The sequence below is a fragment of the Ambystoma mexicanum genome, chromosome 5q (genome assembly GCF_040938575.1).
Source record: "Ambystoma mexicanum isolate Mex_15411 chromosome 5q, UKY_AmexF1_1, whole genome shotgun sequence".
In the NCBI taxonomy this organism is placed as follows: domain Eukaryota; kingdom Metazoa; phylum Chordata; class Amphibia; order Caudata; family Ambystomatidae; genus Ambystoma; species Ambystoma mexicanum.
This window is the reverse complement of record NC_090933.1, coordinates 1,384,288,128-1,384,298,932: the sequence shown is the minus strand read 5'-3', so window position 1 is coordinate 1,384,298,932 and position 10,805 is coordinate 1,384,288,128.

The following is a 10,805-nucleotide window of genomic DNA, read 5'->3' as shown; positions in this document are numbered from 1 at the left end:
AGCACTGAAAGTTGGGGCAGAGGGCGGCGATGCAGTGGGCAAGGAGTGACAGGTACTGGTTGAAAAGCCAGGGAGAGAGATTAGGTCCCTGGGGAACACCACAGGTGGAGAAGAAGACCTCAGAGAGGAAGGACCCAAGTTGGACCAGGGAGGGTCGATTGGAAAGGAAAGAAGTCAGCCACGCCAGAGCCTGACCAGTGATACCCAGGTTATCACGGAGACGGTTGAGCAGGATGGCATGGTTGACAGTATCAAAGGCAGAAGAGAGATCGAGCAAAATGAGAACACAAGGAGTGTTAGAATCAAGGTTGGAGAGTAAGTCTTCACAGATGTTCAGGAGAGCAGTTTCCGTGCTTCTGGCAGCTCTGAAGCCAGACTGATGGTCATGAAGGTTACCAACAGATTCAGCATGGAGGTTAAGCTGGGAGATGGCCAGTTTCTCCAGTAGCTTGCCCAGGAAGGGAGTGATGGAGATTGGGCGATAGTTAGCCGGGCAGGAGGGGTCGGAAGAGGGCTTCTTAAGAAGAGGGTGCACAAGGGAGTGCCAGGGCGGGAGCCAGGGAGTCGATGTGGTCCTTGATAGTTTTGGAGGAACAGGGGTGAACCTATTTAGACAAGACTTTCATAGATCGGACTTGTCTGGAGACCTCGTCAGCAGAAAAAAGGGGAAAGGCAGAGAAGGAGGGAGGAGGGGTGGCTGCAGAAGGGCCAGAGGAAGAGCAGGGAAGAGGGGGGGGTGATAGGAGGAGAGTGAGGACAGGATGAAAGACTAATTGGTTGATCAGGTGAGTCATGCCCCGATTCTAAATAACCCTGATATTGGTTGAGAGTTGCTCTTGCAAGATCAAAACGCCCAGGGTAAGGTTAATTAACCACGGGTAAGGTTAAAACATGCCTGGGGTATTGTCTTCCTCCCTAGTGGGATTTTTCCACTCCGGTAGACAATCTTTGGAAACTGGCCAGGCCACGCCACCCGGCATATGAGATGTACGTAAAATATGGTATAGGGGCGATAATGTTTTGTGAGATTTGGCATAGGCAAACCAGACACAAAGAGGATTTACAATGGCCAAAACATGGGAGTTATGAGATGTCGCGCATAGATTATTTGGAATCGATATTGTTAAAGAAGAAAGCACGCCCTGCGACATTTGACGTCATTAGAGACTGGTGAGGAAGGAAGCTATGCTCCGTTTGAAAAGCAGAGAGAAAAATGCGTGCAGGCACAAGTCAAGAACAGAAAGAGTGAAAGAGCAGGATGAAAAGGAATGGGATGACAATTTAAGAAAGACAGACAGATGTGTTCAGATGGGAGTAGACTAAATATATCCACAAATAACTAATTAATAAAATATTAACTGAGAAAAGACAAGAGCGCCCAAAAAAGGAGACTGATAGAATTACATCAGTGCCCATTGCCCAACCCCTCCCTGTTGCTCAGGCCCCATTACAGCCACAGATCATACAGCCGCAGCAACCACTCCCCGTTCCCGTAGTTCCATCCGCACCCCCCCCCCTAGAAATCCCCCTTCCCCCTCCGCCCATTGAACCTGAACTCACTGTAACAAGAGAAGACGAAATGGGAAGAGAGGGGACGGCACAAAGTGAATGTACTAGGGTAACGCATAGCACGGTCAGCAAGGAGAGAAGAAAGGAACTTAAAGAACAGGCAGAAATGTATATAGATGGAAATGATGAGACATCGACGCTGGATTCGATGTATGATTTTAGGAGGACTGGTGAAAAACAGGCATTGTTGGAATGCATGGGAGAATATTTAATGGAGAGATGGAAGCAGTTGATTGGAATGGTACCACCGCAGAAGTTGCAGGATTTGAATGCTTTTGCACGATTGAGAGAGAGAGATGCAGATATAAAAGAACATGTGGACAGGCTTTTTGAATTTAAAAATGAACTTTATGTTGCTGAAATGTTTTCTATGCCAGGGTATAGGAACAAAGACATGAGAAGGGAAAGGAAAGAGGCGGTACCATATGTGCAGCAGCGATTTCTTCCGCCGTCAAGACAGGCTAGTGAGAAAATGAAAATAGTCATGCGGGAGGCGCTAAAATGGATTACAGATCCTAGTGTTCCCACAATGGAGGTGCATGAAACATTCGATCAATATACATTGCCAATGAAGAGAAAAACACTGCAGGTAATGGTTGAATATTTGCAGAATAGAGATATAGAAAATAAACAGGCTACACCCCCCCCCCAAACTGATTGCAATATATAAGAGGGCTATTGAACGTAAAACGGGAGAAACAGCCTTATCGCTTGACTTAGCAATAGTATTGCATATGAGGGAGGGAGGAGGAAAAGTAAGTGCAGTATTCCCCATGAGGGAGGTCCCACCTACCTTTGTGCCAAAAGTAGAAATTCCTGCATCAGGTAATCAACCAGCACAGGTAACAGAAGCGCCTTATACAGCACAGTATGTACATGTTCCTTTCTCCAGACAAGAGGTGAATAATATAAAACAAACGATTCCTGACTTGAGGAAGAATCTGGCAGGATTCTATAAAGAAATAGAGTCCTATTTGAGATCGTCCATTTTTACTATGAACGATATTGACCTAATATTCCCAGTAATTTTGCCAGCAGACATATGGAAGCAAATAAGAAAAATAAATGATCAGGATAGTTTTGGTGACACATAGGAGAAGTTAGCGGAAGAAGATGCAAACAGAAAAGCAGGCGAGAACCCATCGCCAAATATGGCAGCATCACCAGGACGGACAATACAAACATTGAAGGAGATAGTTCCAGAAAAAAGAATTGTATGGGACAAATTAACTGCATGTGTTCAAGGCAAAGATGAGTTAGCAACAGACTATTTCAATAGATTTGAGGAAGTGTTTACAGATGTCAGTGGGCAGGATGTAAGCACAGAGGCAGGAAAAAGATTATTTGTTGATAAATATGTGAGGGGATTAATACCTCCAATTCAAAATCTGATAATGACATCTGAAAGTGCATGGCAGGCAAAATCATTGAGTGAAGTACTGCATATGGCCCAGTATTATGAGAATAGAGTAAACACAGAAAAAGAGAAGGAGGCGAAAGATAGAGTGTTGCTCCAGCAGGTAGCGGGTCACAATAGAGGAAGAGGGAATGCACACGGGAGGATTAATTCCAACATGCATGGAGGGCCTCTGGGATTAAATCAGTGTGCATATTGTAGGGAAGATGGTCATTGGCGAGCGCAATGCCCACACTTGCAAAACAGAAATGGGTATGGTCAGAGAAGACCGCACAGGGGTCACCCAGGAACAAATGACAGAATAGGAATAATAATATACAGCAAAACCAGAATAATCAATGAAATGGCAATCAGAATCAGAACCCAGATCAGAGCCAGACCCCTTACAACCAAAATCAAAGTGAACGAAATAAAGGCAGGAGTGGAAAGATTTTTGACACACAACCCAATACATATTATTGTGGTGACTACACATCGGATGATTTATTATTTCCTCAATAGGACAGCCCAAGACAGGGGTCGGAACCAGTGTCTATTCCCGTTAATCAAAAAGGACCCTACGTAGAAATGAAAGTCGGGAATAGAGAGCACAGCTTTCTCGTAGACACAGGTGCACAAAAGTGTTCAATAGACCACCACTTTGTTCCGGAGATACCACTGTCAGGGCAGAAGAATATTTCAGTAGGGTTTGCAGGTATGCCAGTAATCAATCCCGTGTCCCAATCAGTACCAGTAACACAAGGACCATTCTCCGAATATTGTCCATTTCTCTTGACCGAGAATTGTGGGGACAATCTATTAGGCTGAAACTTATTGAAAAAACTGAGTGCAATTATCCATTGCACTCCTGATGGAGTGTTGACAATATCACCACAGAATATACCAGTGTCGGAATTTCTGTCCAAGCCTCTGCCAGGGGAGCTGAGTGAAGTACCAGCTTGCATATGGGCAATGAATGACAATGATGTGGGATGCTTGAAAATAGAACCAGTGAAAATTGTTTTGAAAAAAGGAATAACATTGCCACGTATTCCTCAGTACAAGATTTCGATGGAGGGCGAGAAAGCATTGAAAAATATTGTTTCGATTTGGTAAAATTAAAGGTAGTTGAGGAGATTACAGGTAGCACATGTAACAGCCCCATTCTTCCGGTGTATAAGAAAGGAGGGAATGAGATACTGTATCGTTTCATAATTGATCTACGCGCATTGAACAAAGTGGTTAATCCGCAATTCCCATTGGTCCCAGACGTCACCACAATTTTGACAATGATACCTTCCTCGGCAGCATATATTAGCGTGGTAGACCTTAAGAATGCATTTTTCAGCATTCCGGTACACAAGGATAGCAGATACTTATTTGCTTTCACGTTAGGAGGGCGGTCATTCACATTCACGCGCATTCCACAAGGAAATACAGAAAGTCCAAGTATTTACAGCAGAGCATTGAAAGAGCAGTTAGACATGTTAGAACTACCGACGGGTTGTGTTCTATTGCTATATATAGATGATTTGTTGATGGCTGCTGATACAGAAGAGATTTGTAAAAAGGAGTACCGTTTTGTTGTTATCACACTTAGCAGCGCATGGCCATAAAGCGAGTTTGAAAAAATTCCAATATTGTCGAAAGGAGGTGGCCTATTTGGGCTAGCTACTTTCGAGAGAAGGGAGAAGACTGACACCAGAAAGGATAGATAGTATCGCTGGTATGCCTATTCCAAAAACACAGAAAGGAGTCAGAGGCATAACAGGCATGGCTTCCTATTGCTGACAGTGGACAGCGAATTTTGCAATGATTGTGAAACCAATGGGTGGATTGACTAAAAAGGATGCTGTGATGCCTTTGCAATGGAATGAAGAGTGCCAGAGAGCATTTGATCTGCTCAAAACTGCATTGTGCTCCGCCCCGGTTTTGGGCACACCAAACTATGAAAAAATGTTCAGATTATTTGTGCATGAGAATGAAGGCTGCACGTTGGCTGTTTTAACACAGGAACAAGGTAGAAGAAATAGACCATGCGGCTATTTTATTTCCGCGCTGGACCCTGTGGCATGCGCTTTACCACAGTGTTTGCAAGCTGTTGCAGCGGCTGCTGCGTCAGTGAAACAAACTGAAGGAATGGTGTTGGGGCACACCTTAATTTGAATGGTGCCACATGCCATAGACGTTCTATTAAATAGAACGCAGACGCAACACCTCACCTCCGCTAGATTGACTAGATATGAAATTGTCCTGTTTGCACCCCACATTCAAGTTATGAGGTGTAGTGCTTTGAATCCAGCAGAATTAATGCCACTGCCAAAATGAAGAAATGGGGGAAAATGAATCACCTCCCCATGATTGTTTAATGGTTACTGAGGAAGAAACGAAAGGAAGAATTGATTTAACAGACACCCCACAGAAAGAGCCAGATGGAGAACTGTTTTGTGACGGCTCCTGCTTCAAATTACCTGATGGCACATCAACTGCTGCCTATGCTATTACGACACAAAAAAGTATTGTTGAAAGTAAAAGAATCCCTTACAACTCCGCACAAGCCGCGGAGATAATAGCGTTAACCAGAGCATGTGAAATTTCTGAGAATTTGAGTGTAAACAAATATACTGACAGCCAATACGCTTTTGGGGTGCTACATAACTTTGGCCAACTCTGGGCTGAGAGGGGTTTCTTGACATCACATGGAACCAGAATTCAACATGGTCCTTTGATTGTACGATTGCTGTCTGCACTTACGTGTCTGAAGTGCCTAGCAATAGTAAAATGCAAGGCGCATAAAAAAGTAAATTCTTGCAGTTACATTGACATATTCTCATGTGCCCACGTTTTACCGAGAAAAGAAGACAATTGACCCCTTTCCTCAGTGTTCCAATGTGTTTTTGGTTTTAATTCTAAATATTGTTGTGCATTTGACAGTGCTCTTTGTGATAACACGTGTTTCGATGATCTCCTCGTCTTTTTCAAATCAGGGCTTATCATGTTACATTTACAAATTATAATTTTCCGATGTGATCTTATGAATCAAATGTGATATTATGGACGCGGTATATAAACGACGTTCTGCTTATTTGCAAAGGGGAGGAAGAAGGACTAGAACATTTTAGAAAGAGAGCAAATCAGAACACAATGGGGATTGAATTCACTGGCAGTACAAGTGCAAATGAGATTAACTTTTTAGACTTGAATATCTATATCTCGCAAAACTCTCTCAAAACAAAAACCTTCAGAAAAAGTACACAGGCAAACTCAACTTTATTTTCCACCAGTTGCCATTATAATCCCGTGATTAGGAACATACCAAAGGGTGACTTCATCAGAGCCCACAGGAACTGCACTGAACAAGAAACTTTTGAGAATGAATGCAAATTACTCACTGGTAGATTTAGGGCAAGTGGATACGGAAAGAAAACGATAGCGAAAGCACAGGAGAAAGCATCTAAATTGAACAGGGAGAGCACCCTAATCATAAACAAAACAAAACCAGCAGAAAGAGGGAAAATCAGCTTCATTACTACTTCCTGTGCTGATAATGGAGTTTTGAGAAGAATTCTGAAGAAGAACTGGCACTTGTCACAATTAGATCCGAATGTGAATAAATATATTGAAGACAGCCCATCTTTGATCTACAAAAGTGCCAAAACTATTAAAAATATTTTGAGTCCATCTTTCCTTCCGGAAGTGAAGAATGACAATTCAATAACATGGCTTCCAGCACTACCTAAAGGGTTTCGAAAATGTGGCACATGTTCGATGTGGAAAACATGCATCAAACAGTACATCGATCTTCAAAGATAAATATGGAATAATGCAGACAATTGAGGATCCCATAAACTGCAAGATAAAATACGCGGGTTATGCTATAATTTGTCACTGTGAGGAAATATATATAGGCAGCACCATTAGGGAACTTAGAACGAGAATAAGGGAACATCTATCAACCATCGGAAGTCAAGATACCAACCTACCATTAGCCCAGCATTGGCAAAGGAACCATCAACTGAATGACAAGAAACTGCTGAGATTTGTTGGTCTTAAGAAAGTGACATTAGGCCCAAGAGGCGGAGACCAGGAATTGAAACTCAGACAAGAAGCAAAATTAATCTGTAAATTTCACGCAGTGGAGAGCGGCCTGTATTCTGACAACGAAATGACTTCCTTTCTATAATGTATAATGAATGTGCAATCATTAATTAACATGAATAACAATGTTTAACTGATATAACCTAAAAATTGTAGAATGGTGATGTATGGTATTTGGTCAACAGTAATATTGTTTATGGAGGGTGTCCTAAAAGTTGGACCACATGATAGAGCACCAAACCCATTAAGGTGTAGTGACAGGGTGTAAACTGGCGCTCCGAATCCACTTTACACACATCTCAAAATGTTCAATACATTTACGCTCCATTTATCACTCAAAGGTACAATATAACTCCACACAGGTAAACATAGCAATCAATATTAATAATTTGAAGTAACATGCAATTAACAATAAGTGAACTACACATTAACAATGAACAACCCTTTATTTGTGCCCAAAATATGGCTGCCGCGATCGAAATAATAAAAGGACTTCAGGGGACGAAATACTCTGTAAATTAGATTTAAACTAGATATATCAAAATTAAAAGCACCCAAGCATCACGATTATTTAACTGGAAGACAAATATGGTTTGGGACCCAAAAATAAACCTCGGTACTGGACGACGCAATACTATACAAATTGATTTTTAAACTTTCTTAAACATTAATCAAGATGAAAGCACTAAAACAATAAATTGATTTAACTCAATCTTAAGGATTTAAAATGATATTTCATCAAAATCTGCTATGGCAGGGGGCGCTGTTGAGCAGCCGACAAGATGGCTGCCTAGCTCTTGAGCTCCGTGCACAGCCGCTCTTCATCCGATGACATCTGCGGGCTAATACATCTCTGCACCTACTCGACCGACCCCCTGTCCTCCCTATAACTGGGGCTACATACTGCTGCGATCCTGGCTCGGATCGGACCTTGGGAGCCGGAGATCCTCGCTGCGGGAACCTCGAGGCTGCCACGGCGCTCGGAGGCCCATCGGGGTTTCTTCGCCCGGTTCCCGCAACTACACTATTGCCTCCCCCGCCGCATCCCTTCACTGGCCCGCCTGTTGAGACACATACCGCGGTGCCCTGCGGTCCGCGCTGGGAGGGCAGTGGGGTGGGCCGCACCCTTCGCCGGACCGGCGGCCGCAGCTTGAGCCGTGCCTCGCGCCGGCCGTCCTGGACTTTCTCCCCGTTCCATGGTCGGGGCCCTCTGGCCTGGTGGCCGGCCCTCCCGGCCGGACTGCCTCTCCTCCGCGCCGCTCGACACCTGGGCGGTGCGGCCCTCCTGGAGGAGCTGTGCCCGCTGCCGGGCTTGACTGCGGCGCTCGACTGGAGGCCCACCGGCCCGGGCCCGCGGCCTGGACTGCGGCCTACATCCTCCGGTTCTGCGCTGCTGCCGGGACCTGATCCGCCCCCGGCGGCCCCCGAGGACCGGAGGAACTACACTCACTCCCTGACTGGATAATCGCGAGATGCACATCAGGTGAGGCACTGCTGGGGCCGCTGCGCGCCGGAGCTACATTGCCCCCGGATCCATTACAGGCCAATTTCTATCTGGGCCTCTCTCCCCGTGCTGCGCGGCCCCGGCTGGCTCCTGCGCCGCCTTGATTGATCTCGGGGCCCATATCCTGCGGCACTGCGGGGCCCTGCATCCCGCCGGACCCGGATTGGCCCGCTGCCTCCTTCATCCCCGGATTGACACCGTGACCCACACTCTGGCACGGCCTATATTCCTTGCTGGTCATCGCTTTCGCTGCCCCAGGTAACACCCGCTTCTGCACTAAGGCCCACACTCCTGCTGTTTGTACTCTCTGTGGTGCTCACTCGTGGTCTGTTCTGGGCACCATCCTCATTCTCTAGGGCGGCTCGATCCCTGCAACTATTCTATACTTCCCTGCCGCTACGGCTCCTGCCGCCTCTGTCAGGATTGTTTAAATTGGCGGGCCGTACCACCAGCATTGGCCTTGAACCTCTCCTGCATCTCCTCACTCGGGTCTTCACTCTGCCCACTCAGGGCCCCTGCAACACTATCCACGATGTCCAACAGATCAAGGAACAACAATAAAACCGGGGCCATGGACAAATTCGCTAAAGCCGCCCCGAGGCCCGACTCGGCCCACGCACCAAGCGACCCAGCCGACGACCCGCCATGTGCCAGAAACTTTGCAGCTTTCCACGAAAAGCTCGATGACATTAATGCCAACGTAGCCTCACTCAGAGCTAAACTGGATCAGCAGGGGGTTCGAATCACGGGGACTGAAAACAGGATTGGCACCAACGAAGATAATATTTCTACACTCCAGGGCACTGTGTCCACTCTGGTCTCGGATATGAAGGCGGTCAAGGCCAAATGTGATGACCTCGAATCTAGGTCGCGTAGAAACAACATACGCATCGTTGGTGTCCCTGAAAATGCGCTGAAGGGTCGACAGGAATTGGCGGTCGAGGACCTCTTGAAGGAACTACTGGGCAACCCTGACATGTCTCCCTTCTTCACCATCGAGAGGGCCCATAGGGCACTGTCACCCCGGCCTAAACCCGGTGACTTTCCGAGACCCATCATCGCCAATGTTCTGAGCTTCAAAGACCGCGACTTAATCCTCCGCCTCGCACGGGAAAAAGGCGAGCTACGAATGGACTCGCAGGTGATCAGGTTTTTCCACCGGAGTTCAGCAGGAATGTCGCCAGTTCCTTGGAGTGAAGAAACTCCTCAGGGAAAGGCACATCCCCTACGCCATACTTTTCCCTGCACGCTTGAAGTTTACGTTCAACGGCAAACTATACTTTTTTACAGTGCCGTCTGAGGCGGTTAAATTCATCGAGGCACATGTTCCCCTCCACCCTCCGGCTGATGACACTGTGAATAATGAGTGAATTTTATGTTTGCTTTGCGATGCCTTGATACTATGCTTATAGGTAGACCGAGTCCTGCCACTCTTGTTCACACCCATGAGTGACTACACCTCTGCATTTACTTGTATACAATGCGTACCTACGCAGGTTTCATTTACGCTCTCTGGGGAGCAACTGTCATCCCGTCCAAGTTATTCTCCCACACTTACTTCTGTTGCTCTCTGACATGCAAATCTCCCTTGTTCTGGCAGCAACCATTGCCCTCCCTTCATGAGCACCGGGGCATGTTTCATCTCATGGTCTCGCCTGGGCTGGGCTGCTGGATCCCTGTGATGTGGGTGTCGCTCCCTGCGCCCCATTGGGTGGGACTGGGGTACTCACGTTATGTCCGCTAACAATGTTCGTTTTGTAACAGAACCAGCTGGTTCCTAGCGTGCTTCTGCACGGCAACGGCGCACCCCACTGCGATTGCACTGTTCTTGGATATGCCCTTGTTGTGGGTCAGCCTCTGTTGGGCTTTTGGGCAGTATGGGCCACGTTGGGGCCGGCCCGGCTCTGCACAGTTGAGGGTGGGTATTGTTTACACTGCTGAAGTTGGGTCGGTGGTGAGGGTGGCGGGTGGGAATGGGACATTTGGGAAAAACGGCATGCTAGGGCTCACGGCACGCACACTGGCAGAACTTAAGCGCACTTCCGACGTCAACCCCGATAATGCGCATTGCTGCTGGATCTGGGAGGTTCATTAATGCGAGTATACCGGGATTAGACATCCGCCACTGACATGTCTACCGTCATAATGTCCTGGAACATTCGCGGATTAAGCAATCACACCAAGGCCCGCAAGATCATGGCCTTTGCTGTCAGGCATGGCTGTAAGATACTACTCCTA